The sequence below is a fragment of the Balaenoptera acutorostrata genome, chromosome 6 (assembly GCF_949987535.1).
Source record: "Balaenoptera acutorostrata chromosome 6, mBalAcu1.1, whole genome shotgun sequence".
In the NCBI taxonomy this organism is placed as follows: Eukaryota; Metazoa; Chordata; class Mammalia; order Artiodactyla; family Balaenopteridae; genus Balaenoptera; species Balaenoptera acutorostrata.
Genome location: NC_080069.1, coordinates 2,333,102 through 2,351,313, shown reverse-complemented (window position 1 = coordinate 2,351,313; position 18,212 = coordinate 2,333,102). Strand labels below are relative to the sequence as shown.

The following is an 18,212-nucleotide window of genomic DNA, read 5'->3' as shown; positions in this document are numbered from 1 at the left end:
AACTGTCTCATTATGTAGTATTAATAAATTATTTATCATCTGTTTATCTGTGCTGCCAGAATTTGGTGGCCACCCTGCAGACATTCTGGGGGGTGTCTTTACCAAAACTCAGCGTTCCGGCCCTCAGTCCATCCCACCTTCTCTGAGAAGTGCCCGCTCCACGTGGGTGGAGACTGTCACGTGACTCGCCTGCCGGCCTTGATGGCTGAGCAGGCGGTGGACCCTGGGTTCAGAGCAGGGCCACTTCGGGTCTGTGTCCCGGCAGGAGGGAGAGACAGCCGGTGGGTCACGCTTGTGGCGGGAACAGCCACAGAGGAGCCGGCTGGCTGTGCTTCCCCGTCCTCTGCCTTGTGGGGAGCTGGGCTCTGGACTTAGGGGAGGAAGCAGGAGAGCACGAAGAGGCCGAGGAGATGGCCCGAGGGGACCCTCCGGAAGGCAGATGCTCTCTGCTTCTCGGCTGCGCTCCTGCCTCGAGCTCCCGGGGACACTGCATCCTGGTCCCACGTGCCCCGGTGCCTGGGAGAGTCCAGTGGTTTCTAGTACTTGCCTCCAAAAACCCTCCGGAGCATAAGTAGCCTAACTTCAGCTGCAGGAGAGGAAAAATCATTTTCCCTCTGCCCCTCTGAGTTCTTTGCCGAGACTCCTGGAAGAAAAGCCAGGCTGGCGAGCACCACAGACAGAAGTGTGGTGACCTGTTTACCTCGTGCGTACTTGGCGGGTGCCCGGGGAACAGGAGTGACTGCCCCAGTGGCTTAGGAGTCGGGCTCAAGCACCAGGTTAAGAGGGAAAGGGAGGGGGCAGGACTCTGGGGGAGAGTAGATGATTTCTGGGAAAGGTGAAAGGGCCCTTACAATGGGATGGGAGGGGTGATGGTTTGTGACGGAGTTCTCCCGGTGCGGTGTCGACTTCTAGTCACCTCCCCTGTGACAAGTCCGACCCCCTGGACTGACGAAACTCCCGGGGAGGGGATTTATGACACCTGAGGTCCTTCAGGGGAGGACCTGTGTCTGACGCCAGATAAGGAGGCTCAGGGAAAGCCTCCAGCTGCGCCGCTGGTTTTCAGGTGCCTGCCTGCAGCTCAACATGATCAACACACCAAAGTGGCGTGTGCTGGGGGGGCAGCGTATTCCGCCGTCTCCCCAGGGGCTGCCATGTCTCGAGGGTTAGGAAGGGACGCGTAGATAAGGACAAATCTGTGGTCACCGCGGTGGAAACGTTTAGGAGCACGCTCTCCCAGAAAGGCACCAGCAGCACCATCTGTGAACACAAAGGGCCGTGCGTCTGTCCTGCTGAGCACGGAAGTCCCTCTTTCTACTCCAAAACTGACCTTTTTTCTAATAGAAAAGAGCCTCCCTGAGGTGCTGGCAGAAGAATCTGCTCTTTGAAAAACAATGTCGAATGCTCACACTCCAGTAGATCTTCACTAAATGAACAGTTGTCCTCAGACACCCGTGGCTGAAGTGTCCCCACCAGGTACCGGCACTGCCCTTTACTAAAACGATCTCCACACAATATGAACCACAGAACGGCTTCCCCAGGCTTGATACTGCGTGCAGTACCCCAAACCACCTTTTATTTGGTGTTTCTGGTGTGTTTTCAGTGGTGAGTAGAAGGGGGCAAAACGTGGCTTCCTACTTCTCATATCTTATTCGGGTCCCTTCTGCTTTATCGCTGGTAACCTTATAAGGCTGGGCGAAAGTAGGAAACAACGGCAGAGGACTTTAAATCTGAATGTTTAAGGCAAGAAGGACGGAAAGAGAAAGCTTACAAGAAGCAGAAAGCGGGGAACAGGTGGGTGAGCGGGTTCTTCAGGGCGAGACCGCTTCACCCCAGAGTCAAGCACGTGGTCTGGAACAGAGCAGGAAGCGGGGCAACGTTTGTGGGACTGACGGAGCGAGCGAACAAAGGATTGGTCAAAGGAAGCCCAGAAGACTAGCTTCCCCACTGCTAACGGGACGTGGATTCGTTTCCGTCGAATTTCAAGTATTAAATCCTGAGTTTGTCCACTCCAAGTGGACTCTGACGTGGCCTCTGGATACGACAAGTAAACTCCTGAAAGCTTGTCAGGCTCCACAGTTGATGCTCTTATGCGGTCTTGGATGTAGATACAAGTCACAGCCCTGACGCCCCGCCGTATGCCAGAGGAGGCTTCCCTGTGCCTTCAGGTGAGCCCTGGCTGTGACCGCCTGTGTTCTGGCGTCTGCCCTACGGCCGCAAGCACACAGGGACAGGAGTGAGAGGCAGACCTCTGGCCTGGTCTCCAGGGTGGCACCAGCCTTGTCATGGGGCGCGGGGACCACTGCCACCCCTTCAGTTACCGCCTCTGGAGGAGGAGGCCGGTCCCTTCATCGTATCAACAATAGCGAGTCCCAGGGCTGCAGGAACGACAGACTGCTCCCGAAGCAGTCAAGGTGCTTATTTGAGAGAAGGACAGTATCCTTCCGTGAGGAATGTGGGCACTTCCTCAGAGCCGAGGGTGGGGTGTGTGTCCCCCTGGAGGGGGCACAGCGATGGGAGGTAAGCCACTCGGAGGGCTCTGTCCTCAGGACCGCCGCATGGTCAGTGTGGGAGCCAGGCGCAGGGAGGGGACGCCGGAGATTTTGTTTTAGTTATTCTGCCCGAAGGAAAATGGTACTTTGTTCACTGTACTGAAGCTTACAGAGCCGTGAAGATGGGATGGTACCTGCCCTTCTCCAACTGTGGCAGACACGGCTGCCCTCCTTCTGCAGGAGGGGAAACTGAGGTCCAGGTGGGTGGAGCTTCTGTTCTCAGCAGAGTCTGCAGAGGTTCACATAGCACCGCATCCAGCAGACTTAACGTCTCTCCCCTCCTCAACTGCTCTGATCATTGTATCTGAAAACCCACCCAAAAGGGGAGAGATTAACAGAAGGCAGTGAAAAAGGTGCCAACTTCTTAAAATAATTTACCACGACGTGTGTGTGTGTGTGTGTGTGTGTAAGTGTGGGTGGACGCAGGTTTGGGTTCTGCGAGGCTCTGGTTTGGTGGTGAGCATCCGTTGCAGCCAGCGACCTGGGATCGGCTGCCTTGCCCTGCAAGCTGCGGCACGTGAGCCGAGCACTGGGATGGCAGAGATGGGAGCTGGGGGCGTGAGGGACTGAAGAAAAAGCTCCTAAATCACAGCTCTGTCGGCCAAGACACACTTGGAATAAAATCCTCACATTTAAAGAAAAAACCTGTTTCGTTGTTGATATAGGGCCCCTATCTGAACCCACGCACTGCCCAGAGTGGCAGGTGAGGATGAATTTTCATTCAGGGCTCATGCTGCAGACCGCCAGGAGGGCCGCTGAGACCACACGGAGAGGTCATGTCCCCCTTTGCCATTTCTAAAAAATGAAAATCGAATCCATTTGAAATCCATAGTTAGGAGTCTGCAGCACTCCCAGCAAGAAGAGCTAAACATTCCTTGGAACCCCGCTTATTTATATTCCCAGGGATTCGTGACTGCAGCACCTCTATCAGCGCTTCTCAGATGAGCTCCTGATTCAGGGCGACAGGCCATCACACTGCCTTTCTGCACAGCTCTCAGCCCCGTGACACTCATCAGGGCTTGGAGGAGTTCCCCCCAAATTCAGAGGAGGCTTGCTTCTGCTCACTGTTAAAGGAAGAGGACACAGAAATTATTCTACTTAGAAGAGTTTCTGGAATTTGGCTATTTATATGGTTTGATAGTTTTAAGGGAATCAAGTTGATTCCCTTAAATCATGTTGACTGAATCACTGGCTAGTTCAGTTAAGCGATCAGCTTACATCATTGTCCGGTTGACAATCAAATCAGTTCACTGCTTTTGTCTAGGTTTCTTGTTTTTGTTTGTTTTAGACCTAGTGTAGGCAGGGCTCAAGTGAAGCAAACCAGACAATCTTGTCAATGCTTCCGGAATAGAAGTGGACAATAAATTTAAAAATGTGAGAGCCGTGTGGAAAACAGAGCCTCATTAAAGAATTAAATGGGATTAAATGGGTTACGTGCACGAGAAGGAAAAAAATTAAAAGGCTATTCTTGCCAGGGAATCAAGTCTCTGCAGAAAGTGATTGTGTGGAGGATCCCTCTGGGCCTTGGAACAATTAGCTCTCAGAAAATGAGAGGACAGCCTTGTGTTTCTAGGGATTCAGACGTAACGGGTGTGTCCTGCCCCTCAGGAGGCCGTTCACTCCCTCCAGCCTCTCCGTTTTTGGCTGCTTGACCCTGCGGGCCAAACCCAAGCCCTTGAGAGTTCAAGATTTTTGAGTCACAGAGAGTCTGAATAAAAATTGGATTCTTGGAAGACATTACTTTTGTAAGATTCTGCCCCAGATGTACTTCCTGGGGTGTTTTCTGTCAAAAAGATAATAATAAAATAAAATCCTTCTCGGTACTGAGAAAAGGCAAGAGCTAAGCGGCTGTATTTCCGAAGGTGGGCGCTGGGGAGGGTGCTGTTTCTGTCCCTTCACCGGCTTCTCTCTGAGGACAGCGTGAGCAGCGAGAGAAGGCGACCAGGCTGATCCCACAGCTGCTGGGGCATCGTCCCGTGCGGAGGCAGCATCTCGGGTGTTCAGAGCAGGGCAGAGGCGAGGCTGAGGGCGGGCCCAGGGGCACGTGGCCACGTGGCCGGCCAAGGTGAGCGCCGCTGTCCCGCACCTGTTGGGTGTGGGCCGGGGCGTGTGTCGTTAGCCTGATGAGAGGCGGCCTGACGAAGGTGAACAAGGGGCGTGGGGTGAGGAGCCGGGACGGGGCTGGGCAGTAAGTCAGCCGGGAGGGCGCGGGCGCCCCAGCAAGCAGGCAGCTGCCTCCGTCGTCGGGTAGGAGACTGGGCGCGTTTGGAGCGAGGCCCAGAACACCGTGGATCTCATCCGCTGGCGTGACCCTTCCTCGTCAGGAGAGACCCGTCTTTGGGGAGATTGCCTGCGCTAGCCACCCCTGCCCGCCCCCGGGAGGAGCGGAGCCTGGGCCGAGCCGGGCGGCTTTGGGCTTCGGGAGAGGCCAGAACTGACCGAACGCGTCGGGGCAGTGGGCTTGTTCTCCTCCTTGGACACGGCTGAAGGCGGTCACCAGGACGGGGAGAGAGAGAGTGAGGTCTTGAGGCAGAGGCGCCCCTGAAGCTGGGAGGCCGCGCTGGGCTCCAGGGCCCTCGCGCACCTGCCTGGTGGCGGAGTCCCCGAGCAGAGCAGAGGCCCCGTGCAGAGGGACAGCGTGTCCCCGTCGTACTGTCTTGTCATGCGACGTCTGTGTGCGCTGCAGGGCGGCCACCGACAACTACGAAGAGGGCCCTAGGCCGGGCGCCGTGTCTCTCTGTGGTCCTCGTGGCCCAGCTCTCACGTGGGGCTCCTTCTCGGCCCCCCCGGGACCAGCACGATGGCCCATCCCCACGTCCCTGCAGTCCTGGGAACCTCAGCTCTGTTTCTGAATCTGAACCTGGCAGACTCGGGCCACTGGTCATCGATTTGGGAATATTTAACGGGCTGTGGAGACGGTGAACAGAAAGCACGGGTCCACCTTCCTGATCAGAGGAGGCAGTTGTGCATGAAAAAAAGGACCGGAGTTCGCCAAGCCTTGCAGGATGAGAAGGGGATATTGCACGAGCGCTGTCTTGTCAAAGGGAAGGTTTTAAATCTCAAATGCTGCAGACCCAGCAGAAAAGGAGGCACATAGACCGCATCTTGCTAGCTTATATTTTCAGACACTTCAAGGATGTTCTGTATGCTTCTGTTGATTGAGGGAAGTGATCAAGAAGGCTCACGCAGGGTTTGGCATCTTCAAAATGGCGATGGTGCTTCTGAGAACGCCCCAGAAAAATTAAATGTGCTGTGAAGGATAAATTACAGCTGGACGTGAGTTGTTAAAACGTCATACCTCTTCCCCAGCAGCCTCCTTCCTGCCTCATTAAGCCAGCTGACTGGCTCTATCGAGACAATTACGACGGTGATTTACTGCGTTACTGCTCGGTTGTTTCTGGGAGCTGAACGGGGGTGGTGGTGCCCCATCTTCTCTGTCTCGTGGGGGGGGGATGCTCAGGTCTCAGCTGCAGCATTAAACACGGGGCACCAGAAAGCAGAGGCACAGGAACGCACTTTCCCTGCTGTCATGAGCCGAGACATAAAACGAGATTTATTTGCAACAGTCCGATAGAGAAAACTGAGTCCTGGGAATTGATGTCCCAGAAAGCCTTTCAAGTCAGCCAGGAGTTACTGCAGGATGTGAGTCACAGAATAGGGAGGGGTCAGAGGAGAAAAAAATTGGGCCTTGATACCTTCTGTGGCCACTGTTAAGGGTAAAGGGATTGACCAGTTTGCACAATGTGAATCACTGTCTCCGTTACAGACTGCCCTATCCACTCTCTCCTAACAGTTGGATACCTTGGGCCCTCAAATTGGTGCCGTAATTCAGCTTTTTAAAGATGCTCTTCTTCCGCAGACTTGATGCCAGATAAAACCCCCCGATGGCTCTCTCCTTTTCCCGAAAGTTTTCATCCTAATAAATAATTTCAAATTATTGTGATGGTTCTTCTAGCATTTCACAGTTCAGTTCTTAAATTTTCTGAAAGTTGCTATTGGAATTTGAGCATACAGCAACCCCCAGTTCATGTTTTTAAATTCCTGTGGAAGTTAGACGTTTATGTTCAGTTTCGTTTACTCTGGTGTTTGTTCAGCAGCCAGTATTTGTCACAGTTTTAATGTGTATCTGGCCTTGCTGGACTGCAATCAGAGAAGATACATGTGATTTTTCAGTTGGCGCAGCTTTGCTTCCAGAGTATCGTGCAAGTCTCTACGTGTTTGCACACTGCCGAAGGTCGCAGGTAAAGCTAAAAAAAAAGTGGAGGTTCATGACTGCACGGGGACTTTGCAGAGTCAGGGGACCCCTCCCCTGCAGGGCTGATTTCAGGGCCTTGGAATAAGCCAGGGTCTGAGCTCAGGACAGCTGGAGAGTGAAACCAGCTTCGCCGCTGAATCCTCTGTTCCCCCCGAGGCAGTCCCACCCCTGCTCCCCCTGCCTAGGCAAGAGAGTCATTGTTTCAAAAGTTACAGCAATCGGGACACCCCCTCCTGCTCCTGCGATTTTGTCCCTAATTTATAGCCACTTCCATGAATAACCAGATGATGACTTCCAAAGAGAAAACTTTGGACAGCTTTATTGCCCCCTCCAGACAGGAATGAGGGTGGTGGCAGCCTTCACGGTAGCTGGCACATGGGACTGTCACTCACTGCCGTGTCAGCTGCAACCAGGGTGGCCCCCGGGAAGAGTTTGTATCAGAATTGTGCGATCGTTTCTTCTGCTTGTTGCGAATATGTACAATTTCTCTTTCCAGGGAAAGTGCATGAAGCTTTTGTGTAACTTGCTTAGTAGTCACAGTTTGGTCATTTTGTCTTATTTTCCCAAGAGAGGAGGGAAAAAAACAGTAAATTGTGTGTTAGGTGACAGAGTCTTTCTTTGGCCCATAAAGGGTAATTGGATCAAGAATTTCTCAGAACATCGATGTTGACTTAAAAATTCAAGTCTGCACTATATTTATGTTTCCTTTTTTTTTTTTTTTTTGGCCGCAACACGCAGCATGCGGGATCTTATTTCCCTGACCAGGGATTGAACCTGCACTCCCTGCAGTGGAAGTGCAGAATCTTAACTGAGGGAATGGCAGGGAAGTCCCTGTTTATCTTATTTTTTGACCCATTGCTCTACTTGAATAAGACCCTCAAGGTCAATTTTTTAACTAAGAATCTGAAAATATTGAAAATATTTTCATTGTTTCATTATCGCCCTCCTCTAAGTCCGAAGGATATGTATTGTTCCCTGCTTTCTTCTTCCATGCCCCAAACTTTGTCTTCCTATAGTTATGCCACGTTGACTTCGTTGACGGAAAAAAATGCACAACCGAAAAGTTGAGGATTATGTTTTATTTGGCGGACAAAACTGAGGACTTAAGCCCAGGACACAGCCTCTCAGACAGCTCTGAGGGGCTGCTCCCAAGAAGTAACAGAGGAGCCAGGATGTACAGGAGGTTTTGCAACAAAGACCAGGTGGTCAGAACATCAAAAGGTTACTGTTAATTAAAGAGAACCAGAAATCTCAAGTTAAGGAATTCAGCACTTTTCTGTGTATGGGAAGATGCAAGAGTCTGGGCTCACTGGAATCATTCCTTTGATCTGCACCTCAGCTCTCTGGGGCCAATGTCCTGTGCTTTCCCATCCTGAGTGTCCTCGGGGTGCACCATCGGGGAGGGGGGTAGAAGGAGGTGGGGAGTAGCTGCAGTGGCTGAGGGCTTGATGGCCGGCATCCTGTCTCCATCCTGAGTTCCCTCAGGGCTCACCTTCCGGGCGGCTGTAATGCGATGGCTTGATGGCTGCAACATCCTTTGTTTACTGATATGGCAGGTGATACTTTTTCATTCACAACTTTAATAAGGCAGAGTTTCTATCCAGCTTAAACTGTATGAGAAATTTGAAGGGAAGTGATTGTAGATTCCATTCAGGAAAGATATCTGCATAGTCAGTTTTCTTTTCTGCTGATTACTAGGACTGATTTTTGTTTTGTGTTTTGAATGTTATTTTTTTATTTTTTTATACAGCAGGTTCTTATTAGTTATCTATTATATACATATTACTGTATATATGTCAATCCCAATCTCCCAATTCATCCCACCTCCACCACCCTCCCCCCGCTTTCCCCGCTTGGTGTCCATACGTTTGTTCTCTACATCTGTGTCTCTATTTCTGCCCTGCAAACCAGTTCATCTGTACCATTTTTCTAGATTTCACATATATGCATTAATATACGATATTTGTTTTTCTCTTTCTGACTTACTTCACTCTGTATGACAGTCTCTAGATCCATCCACGTCTCTACAAATGACCCAGTTTCATTCCTTTTTATGGCTGAGTAATATTTCATTGTATATATGTACCACACCTTCTTTATCCATTCATCTGTCGATGGATACTTAGGTTGCTTCCATTTCCTGGCTATTGTAAATAGTGCTGCAATGAACATTGGGGTGCATGTGTCTAGGACTGATTTTTTAAAAAGCTTTTATGTTGAAATAATCATAGGCTCACAGAAAGTTGTGACGCTAACACACAGGGTTCCGTGCTGTCCTCTCCCATCTTCCCCAGAAAGTGACATCTTAGGTCTCTGCAGCCCAGTATCAAACCAGTCAACTGGTAACAGTCTGGGAGCCTTACTTGGTTTTCACCAGTTTCTACAGGTGTGTGTGTGTGTGTGTGTGTGTGTGTGTGTGTGTGTGTGTGTGTGTGAGATTGGCCTTTTCACTCAGCGCAGTGCCCTTGGGTCCATCCAAGCTGTGTGGTGTTCATCATATGGATGGTTCCAGAGTCCATTTAACCACTCATTCTTTGAAAGACATTTGGGTCGTTCATAGGTTTTTGTGATCACAAATTAACCCTCTATGAACATAGGTTTTTGTGTATGTATTTGTGAACATGAGTGTTCATTTCTCTGGGATAAATGCCCAAGCATATGGCTGTTATGCGCTTGGATTGTATGGAAAGTGCATGTTTAGTTTTATAAGAAACTGCTGAACAATCTTCCTGGGTGGCTGGACCATTTTCTATTTCTACCAGCAGTACAGGAGAGGAACATATTTTCCCAGGAGCATCTTCTGTTCTGGCCACACGTCCCTGGATGTAGCCAGGTCTGTCCTGGCTGGAGTGGTGGAGGGAGAGGGGTCTTGGAGAACGGCTGGGCCAAGCAGCCCTCTTGTCCATGCAGGGGACAGTCCACATCACCTGTGGGCAGCGTCAGGCCTCACCTGCTGGGATCACCGTATCCTTGGGGGTTTCTGGGTGTTACTGGGGGTGGTTGGTCTGGGTGTGTCTGCACAGCTCTGACACGTGGCCCCGCAGTGGTCTGGCGGGCCTGGGAGGCTCGATGGTGTCCACGGAGCCCTGTTCCCCCCAGGCCTCGGCCACGGTCTCCTCACTGTCACCCTCGAGGAACGAGCCCTCCCAGTGCCGGGCTGCGGTCCTTGCCCGTGTGGGAGGACATGGCAGGCGTCCCCTGGAGCCCCTCAGGGACCCGTGTCCTCACGTGGCCGGCTAACCTGCACTCCCCACTGGGTCCCGCCTCATCCACGAGCTGGGCCATTGGCCGCCCTTTCCACTGATGAGTCTTTCTCAGTCTTGACACTCACACAAAAGTACGTGCTGGCTGCCCTTCCTGTGGTAATCCTCTAATGTGAATAGAAGCTGCAGAGAGAACTCACCTGCCAGATGGGAATCTCAGCTTAAGCCTGGAAAGGACCCCTGTGTGCCCCTCCTGTCTGATCACCCGGGAAAGGACGCCCGTGCACCGTCCTCCCACCTGATTACCTGGGAAAGGAGCCCCACGCGCTGTCCCCCAATCTGATCACCCGGGAAGGGACCCCTATGCACCATCCTCCCGTCTGATCACCTGGGAAGGGACCCCCGTGCGCCGTCCCCTGTCTGATCACCTGGGTAAATTCGCCTGGTCTAACTCTCTGGGTCACTGACTCACTGCTCCATAACTGCTCAAGGCTGTTCCCCTGGGGGTAGTATTAGAACAAAAAAGGGGCATTTTCCATTGAAGGGTGGAGAGCCAGTTGGAACCTTCCTTAAATTCCAGTAGGACAAAGAAAGCTCCTCCTGTCTTAATCTCTGCCTTCTTGACTCAGTACCTGTGCCACTAGTTGGGATTTGCCTTATTTAGTTAAGGTGCAAATGCCAGTTGCTGTAACAAAGGCCCCAAGGTAACAGTGGTTTAAGCGAGGCAGAATTTATTTTTGGACCCAGCTGTGATGCAATGGCACCGCGGTGAGAACCCTTGTCTTAGGGACATGGCTTTAGAAAGCCTTAGCCCACCATATGCTAGCAATCTCTCTTGGCTTTCATTTTGTTCTGTTCTGGGAAATTTTCTAAGGCTAGTGTCCTCTTAGGTGAAATTAGGGAGGTATCAGTGTGCTTCCAGTAAATTAGAATTAGAATTTGCTCTGGTCTGAATGTTTGTATGCCCCTAAATTCATATATTGAAAATCCTGCCCGATGTGATGGTGTTGGGGGGGGGTGGCGTTTGGGAGGTGCTTAGGTCATAAGGGTGGAGCCCTCCTGAATAGGATTAGTGCCCTTATAAAGGAGACCCCACAGAACCCCTCATGCCTTCTTCCATGTGAAGACACAGAGGAAAGGTGCTAGCTATGAATCTGAACGAGGCCCCCACCCCGCCAGGCCGGCCCCTTGATCTTGGACATCCAGCTTCCAGAGCTGTGAGACATAAATATCTGTTGTTTTTAAGATGCCCAGAACGGACTGAGACAGGATGCAAGGTGCTGTGACCCCGTTTGCCATAGGTAACTTGAAGGACGGAATGAAACTTTGCCACCCACCAGGCAGAGTTCTGCGGGAGCTGTTACCAACCCAGCTTCAGTCCTGAAAGTGAAGGCTTCCTTGTCTGGGTTTTCCCAAGCTGTATAATAACATGCAGCGTCCCACTAACCCAGAGGAAGGAAGGAAATCTGTTCAATTAAAGACAAGTGTAATTTTGTACAATTAATCATAGTCTTCTGAAGTGAAATAAAATAATTTGTTTTTAGTAAGAAGAAACCAGTAATTATTTGGTGAGAGAGGAAAAACCACCCGTTAGCACGTCGTGTTTACTTTGAATGTGGGGAGACACTCTGCAGCTTTTGCTGTTAGTCTTGGGCATGAAATACTGTGTGTTAAATCTTGTCATTTCTGGATCTGACAGTCTGCTTGGATGACAGATTAAACATGCAGTTTGGCGTTTCAAGACATAAATCTCAAATAATCAGCCTGAGAGGACGGCGCCAAACCCTCCCTGGAGGTTCCTAACCTGAGGCAGAGACCTCCTTAACAAAGTCAGTGTAGTGATGTGACTTGTCTCTGGTTCAGCCAGGAGGAGCAGGAGAAGGTCCCAGCTGCTGCAGTAACCACTCAGAAGGTGTGTCCTGTGAACCTGGAAAGCCAGCCTCTGGAAGTTGTCCCCTGGAAATAGGACACGCCATGTGTCAGCCGTGCCCCACGGGCACCTTATATTACTTCAGGGGGCTGCTGGGCATCACACAGTTTGCTCTCCGACAGAAACAGGCCAAGTTCCGAGTTCCTGTTTCCCTGGATCTGAGAGACCTTCAGGTCCTTCATGGGATGTTATGGTCACCTCTGTTAAAACAAACATTTCACAGTGAGTCACACACACTTCTACATTTTTGTTCCACCTCTAGCCTCTATTTGACTCTTCGTCTTTCCAATTAGACAGTAAAAGCCTTGGGAGGAAACTTCTCTTCTTAAGGTGGTACATATATACAATGGAATCCTACTCAGCCATAAAAAGAATGAAATATTGCCATTTGCAGCAATAAGGATAGACCTAGAGATTATCAAAGTGAAGTAGGTCAGACAGAGAAAGACATTTAATATCACTTATATGTGGAATCTAAAAAAATCATACAAATGAACTTATCTACAACACAGAAAGAGACTCACAGACATAGAAAACAAACTTACGGTTACCAAAGGGGGAGGGCAGAGGAGAGATAAATTAGGAATTGGGGATTAACACATACACACTACTATATATAAAATAGATAACCCACAAGGTCTTACTGTATAGCACAGGGAACTATATTCAATATCTTATAGTAACCTATAATGGAATATAATCTGAAAACAGCATCTAACTGAATCACTGTGCTTACACCTGAAACTAACACAACATTGTAAATCAAATATACTTAAACAGAAAAAAAACTTCCCTTCGTATACTTTGTTTCTCCCATGACACCTGGTACAGGTCCTTACACATACGATACCTCTTTACTGATTGTTATGTTAGCTTCGCTTAATACCATGGTTACTAAGCGTGTTCTCAGAGTCACCATGACACTTAACAACCATTAAGTGACTGTATGCAATTAAATTGTTCTTAATCAAGAATACAAAAGAATTTCAACGTAACAGAACAGAGAATAAAAGATCTGGATTTTATGTGACGACATATTTTAAATAGGGAAATAATATATACATTAAAAAAATATATAGAACTTTAATTTGTTGTATCTGCTGATATCTAATAAAGATCCTTCAAAGCAGAAAGCATCTGAGATGTTGAGCTTACGGGGCAACAAAGGGAATTTTGTTTTATTAAAAAAAAATCAATTGACTTTATTTTTTAGCAGAGTTTTAAAGACTTGAGAAGATAGTTCAGAGAGTTCCATATACCTCTGCCCTTCACAGTCTGCTCTATTATTAACATCATGCATTGGTGTGGTGTATTTGTCACAATTAATGAACTAATACTGATATAGTATTAGTTTACGTTAAGATTCACTCTTTGTGTTGTACAGTTTTATGGGTTTTGACAAATGCGTGTCACGTATTCATCATTACACTATCATACAGAATAGTTTCACTGCCCTAAAAAACCTACACTTCAACTATTCATCCTGCCTCCCTAACAAAGGGAACTTTTTAACATACCTGCTTGTCTGTGAGCTGGAGGAGCCTGGCTCCTGGCATCCAGTGAGGTCCTCATCACGCTTCATCCCTTGTTGGCGGTGTGTCGGTGAGTAAGCGACTCTAACCTCGACGGCCTCTTGTGCGTAACGTGAGATCATGGTATCTTCCTCTCAAGGATGTTATGAGCACAAAATTAAAGACATTCCCATATAAAGCACATAGCACCCTGCCTGGCAGTGTCAGAGTGCTCGGGTTACAAGCAACCCGCACCAGCACTGCCAAGCTGAAGGGAGAAAAGCGTTAGACTAATACTGGGTCCCCCGCATGATCGAGGAAGAGGTTAACAGCCAAGTGTCAGGACCCGGGGCTCTGGGCGTCCCGGCAGCAGGGGTTCCTGACTGTTTCCTGGGCACAGCTGTTCCCCTGGGTGAGTGGATTCATCTCCACCTCTCCTGGCTCGTCTCAGGAGTGAAATTCACGGGAGGCGCATGCGTATTTTTGCGGATTAGGTCACCTGACTTCACAAGGCTGGAGGGTTGGCGCATGCCTGGCAGCCTGGCCAGGACCGTAAGGAGAGTGCGAATGCCATCCTCTGTAGGAAATGGGAGGTGCTGTTGCCAGAAGGAAAAGGGAAGGTGTGCTGAGCAGACAGACATAGCGCCCCAGTGCACCAGACACAGCGGGTGCTAGGAAGTGGTGATCTCCTTTTGGTCTGCCATTTTGACGACGTGTGATTTATACCTTAGTGTGAAACTTGCAGTGTGTGTGTCTGTGTAACATGATAGTTTCTAACCAATTGCAGTTGCTGAGCTAAGCACCTTCCCCCTCCTCTTGGCTGTCTGCTGTCTCGTCCTTGCTGCTCTCCACCGTCCAGCAGGGACTGTGGCATCTGGCTCACAGCCCCCCTCCTCTGTGACTCTGCTGCTGGCTTGGCTGACCCCCACGTCCATATGGTCACCCCCCCCCCTCACCAGCACTAGACCCTCACTCCTCCAGTCCTTCATGTCCATGTCCTTCTCCCCCTCAGCCCTCTCTTCCCACAGTTATCTAAAATCCTCAGTACATCCCTGATCCTCTGGTCACCACTGGCCTCCCAGCCTTCCAGCTTGCTTTCTCAATGACTCAGTGTGTGTTTTACCCTGTGTTGTCTCTTTCTGCTTTGCTTTCTTCTTCTTTTTCTTTTTTTTAACTTTTATTTTATATTAGAGTATATAGTTGATTAACAATGTTGTGGTAGTTTCATGTGTACAGTAAAGTGATTCAATTATACATATACATGTATCTATTCTTTTTCAATTTTTTTCCCATCTAGGTTGTTACAGAATATTGAGCAGAGTTCCCTATGCTATACAGTAGGTCCTTGTTGATTACCTATTTTTTGTTTGTTTGTTTGTTTTGTTTTGTTTTGCCACACAGCGCAGCATGCAGGATCTTAGTTCCCCGACCCGGGCTCAAACCCGCACCCCCTGCAGTGGAAGAGACTGTCATTCCTCCCTTGTATAGTCTTGCCTCCTTTGTCATAGATTAATTGACCATAGGTGTGTAGGTTTATTTCTGGGCTTTCTATCATGTTCCATTGATCTATATTTCTGTTTTTGTGTCAGTACCATACTGTTTTGATGACTGTAGCTTTATAGTATAGTCTGAAATCAGGGAGCCTGATTCCTCCAGCTCCTGTTTTCTTTCTCAAGATTGCTTTGGCTATTTAGGGTCTTTTGTGTCTCCTTATACATTGTAAAATTTGTGGTTCTAGTGCTGTGAAAAAGGCCATTGGTAATTTTTTTAAAAATATATTTATTTATTTATTTATTGTTTGGCTGCGTTGGGTCTTCGTTGCTGGACACAGGCTTTCTCTAGTTGCTGTGAGCAGGGGCTACTCTTTGTTGCGGTGTGTGGGCTTCTCATTGTGGTGGCTTCTCTTTGTTGCAGAGCACAGGCTCTAGGCACACAGGCTGCAGTAGTTGTGGCACGTGGGCTCAGTAGTTGTGGCTCATGGGCTTAGTTGCTCTGCGGTATGTGGGATCTTCCCAGACCAGGGCTTAAACCCGTGTCCCCGGCATTGGCAGGCGGATTCTCAACCACTGCGCCACCAGGGAAGTCCTGCCATTGGTAATTTGATAGGGATTGGATTGAACCTAGATTCTTTCAGTCACTCTCTTGTCCACTGAATTTCCTGAGTTGTTCATTTTCCACAGCTGCCTGGAAAAATCAACGCCTCTGGGTGACCCAGTACACCTGGACTGCAGATTACTTCTGGGGGTAGGTGACACAGTCGTCAGCCTTGAGTGGACCCTCAGTCCAGCGACCCCACGTGTTTCTCGGGTCCGCTCATACTCCTGGTCTCTGTGTTAAATTGTTCTATGAAAATACTTTTAAAAAAATCCATGTCCTCTTGGTTTTGCTCTGAAATCCGTTGACTTTTCTCCATCCTCACTACAGCCACCCCAGTCGAACCCCCCATAATCTCACACCTGGGTTACTACAGTGGCCTGCCGTCTGGTTCCCACATTTCATTTCCCTAGTGTTGCCAAGCTCGTCTTTAAAAAATCTCATATGGCTTTCTCTTTTCTTTAAGATCCATTCCAAAATCCGCCACGTGTCCTATGAGGACTGGTGTCATTGGGCATCACCACGCTTATTCCTCCTCCTCGTCTGGATTTACGATCCCCTCCCCCCCAATCTTCAAGCACCATGGCCCAATATTCAATTTCTGGATCAGTTTCCATCCCACATCAGTGCACAGCCAGGTGCCCACGCCTCTCTTCTGCACGTTTAACCCCAGCCCCACGGCCCTCCTCATGTGATTAACTCTTTCTCTCTCTTAAATGTCATTTCCTTAGGGACACTGCTCCTGCATTTTGCTTTCAGAACATTTGTCACAACTAGAAGTACTTATTCCACGTCTGTCTTCCCCACTAGAATTAGCTCTATGACAGGAACACAATGACTGTGGTTTCCACAGCTCCCCAGACCCCCCAAGGCCCCCAAGGGGACACAGCGAGTGACCCTCTCCTGACTGTGCATCTGTGCACGTGCTGCCTGGGACCCACCCTCAGGGGTCCCACTGCTGCCCTGAAAACTGAGGTCTTGGCTTCATGCTCAGAAAGTAGACTTTTCTTAATTAAAAATTTTTCCTCCAGTTATTATTTTTGCACCCTGGTTTGGGTCCTCACAAATGCCTAGGTGATTCCCGCAAATTAACAAAGAAGTACCAATCAAATGTCAATAGAAAACTTGAAAATAGCTGATCACACATAGTTTTGGAGTTAGCCTTCCCTCCTTGATGTGGACCTGTGTTTGTGATATATTATTTAAAATATTAGATATGCAGAATAGGCAGTATGTGTTTTCTGCTACTAGGGTTATTCTTAGATTATGTAATGAAATTAATATATTGCTATTTTGTGGTGCTTCCCACAGAAATCCATGCTTTTGAGGTGCTGTTTATACCACTGCTGTAAGGCTGGTTTGTGTTGACATTTCTCCTTTACAGACAAGACGAGGATGAGCTGACCCTTTGGGGAATTCACAGCCAGTGCTCACGGTGTTAAGCACATGTCATTTTTTGTTTGATTTACCACTTTATCCATAGCTTCAAAACAGCTCCAAGAATTCTACATAGGGAAGATGTGCTATGTGTTAATAGAAAAATACACGTCACCATGTATTTCAGTGTCATTCTGAGGACCGGAACTTTAGAAACATATCTGAGATTAATCCTTTACAAATAAAGAAATGTGTCTGAGTTGAGTCCTCAGGAAACACATACTCTTTTATCCATTGATTTGAAAGGAATGAAAGGGGTAGAAGTTAGAAACCAGGAAGGTGGTCGATAAATTTTGTCTGAGATACAAGAAGGAATTGATAGATATTGGAAGAAAAAAAAAACTGAGGGAAAGAATGCTTTTTAAATGGAGAAACTAGAAGAATGAGCTAAGACGAGACCATAAATAGTGATTACGGAGCCGTGGTTCGCAGTGCATGTGCTGGAATTCCCACTGGAAGAAGGTCCTACTAATTATTGATAATGATGAGGTAGATTGACTCATGTTCTGCTTGTGAATCACCTCTCATGAATGTTATTTTCCCCATTTCTCTAAAGACACTTTTACCTGGGGAGTTTAATAACTTACTCAAGATAACACAGTTTCTGGTACAGCTAGGACAATCTAATTCTAGTTAAATGTGATGCTGTGTTGCCAATCTCATATTTATGTATCGAGTCTTGCCTGAAATAGCAGACTAAGTCTTCACTTTGACTGAAAGAGTTCATATTTTAGTTTGTCACCTTCGACGCAAATTCTTTACACTGATTTATTCTCTCTCTATTCAGCAGAAGGGGGAAAGGATATTTTCCAGAGTGTTGGTTAAGGATCAGCCACTTTACATTCGTTTAGTTTTAAATTACTATGGTCTAAGGGTTAAGCCTAATAACATAGCCAAATAAATTAATATGTCACTTTTTAAAATTAGAAGGTGAATTCTAGCCCATTTTTTTCCTGCTCATCGTTGTGTAGGGACCCATAAATATTTGCTCCTTAAATTCCTAACTTAAGCAAATCCTGAGCGCTACTTCCCAGAGGGGACAGATTCTTATTCCATGTAAGAATTGGCAGCTGTTTCACTTTTTACAAAATTCATGTATCTCTCCTCAGATATCATCACCTCCTATTCCATTTCCCTGCATGTTGTATGTTACATGCTGCGCCAGGCCCATTACTAGTTACTTGGAACAAAACATTCACAGATTTCAGAGGGCATTGAGCTCAGCTACTTTGC

The 18,212-nt window shown here is 48.3% G+C and overlaps 2 long non-coding RNA genes across 2 annotated transcripts in view; one reads left to right on the top strand and one right to left on the bottom strand.

Annotated features, from left to right (window-relative positions):
- Nucleotides 1–18,212, top strand: part of LOC130708414 (uncharacterized) — a 44,244-nt gene that overhangs the window by 21,591 nt on the left and 4,441 nt on the right. The gene's annotated exons all lie outside the window — the stretch shown is intronic.
- LOC103016661 (uncharacterized) lies at nt 11,477–13,884 on the bottom strand. The gene is made up of 2 exons (XR_451992.2): nt 13,455–13,884; nt 11,477–12,137 (listed from the first exon to the last, which is right to left on the bottom strand). It is a non-coding gene; the product is annotated as an uncharacterized LOC103016661 (long non-coding RNA).